The following is a 1,503-nucleotide window of genomic DNA, read 5'->3' as shown; positions in this document are numbered from 1 at the left end:
CGGTAAATTTACTTTTACTGTTTTATTGAAACATAAGTTTCTGTTATTATTAATACGTCCATCAGTCTATTTTTTTGGGTTTGTTTTTAAATCTCAAATAATGTAGTATGAACTTTTCTTATTAAGCAGTATGTCGAAGAATACATTGAAAACACCACTGACCACTAAATATCCCAAACATACACTGCATATATAACAAAATGCCAACAGCATCTGGTGTTCCCAGGCGATCATTCATCCAAGTACTGACCACACCCAACGTTGCTTAGCTTCGCTGATCGGACGAGAAGCGGTGCTTTCAACGTTTTATGATGGTTGGCAGAGGAAGATGAACATTAAACACATTTCTGTCGTTTTTCATGCATATAATGTATCTTTTGTTTGTGCGTTAAACTTTAATACTATTGCATTCTAGCTGTGACCAGTGTGTGAAGATATAAAAATTAATAAAGGTAAACAATAGATTTATATAATAATTATCTCCATCACTATAACCTATTTTATATTTGTGCATTTATGTTATATATTTCTTGCACAGAGTTAAATGATATAGCTAACCATAAGCAGTAATGGCGATTATTATTCAATCTTGAGTGCTTTAATATAACACTTTTACCGCTATTGTTATGAGTATTTTAGTTGTATTTCTATTTTTATGATTATTATTATTTTCATTATTATTCTCACTATCATTATTATTGTTATTAGTCTATAATTAGTGCCGTCAACATAGTTGTTGTTGTCATGGCCATGGTAATAATGCTGCTGCTATTATGATTAATGTAAATCATTATTAGCATCATATCAAAGATACTGGTGATAATGTTACTGATGACAATTTAAACGAAATGTAAACAGTATTAATGTTGGTAATGATAATGATTATCCTACCAATAACGATGATGATTAGGAACTTGTTAATTCAATGAAATTAATGTTAGTAATCATGGTAAGAAATAACAATCATGGTGACTGTGGCCATCTTATTCACAATGATACTCATAGCAGATTACACTAGTATATTGTTGTGCCGCAATGCTTGTTTGTAAAGAAGGAGAAATTCTCCATAGCCGAATATTTAATATCTGACAAAAAAAAACATATGTTTCAGTACTTCCTTGGACTAAAATATTTTCACTTTGAACTTAATCTGCCAATTTGATAACTTATTCGTTGCCACAAACCAGATCAGAATTTCTGGACCGAGTCGAAGAGTGGGGCCGATATAAAATTATTTTACAAGCACGCACTCACACGGACGATCACACGCACACACACCAAATCGCATAGGCTGCGCGCACGCGTTCAAACCCATACACCTACAATCACATAAACACACACAAACTCGCCGGTACAAACAAACGCACACTCAAACAAACACATACAGACATATAATCACACACATACACTCAAGAAAGAAAAAACAAAAACACAGACACAAACTCGACACATAAATAATCACACACGCGCACGCGCTCACAAACAGGTGTTACCACACATAAA

General features: G+C 33.3%; 1 pseudogene; it reads right to left on the bottom strand.

The window, feature by feature from the left end:
- Positions 1-201: 201 nt before the first annotated feature.
- On the bottom strand, positions 202-320 carry LOC119570337 (annotated as a pseudogene).
- Between the last annotated feature and the right edge of the window lie 1,183 nt (positions 321-1,503).

This window comes from Penaeus monodon, unplaced genomic scaffold (genome assembly GCF_015228065.2).
Source record: "Penaeus monodon isolate SGIC_2016 unplaced genomic scaffold, NSTDA_Pmon_1 PmonScaffold_2464, whole genome shotgun sequence".
NCBI lineage: Eukaryota > Metazoa > Arthropoda > Malacostraca > Decapoda > Penaeidae > Penaeus > Penaeus monodon.
This window is presented reverse-complemented; position numbering and strand designations above follow the sequence as displayed.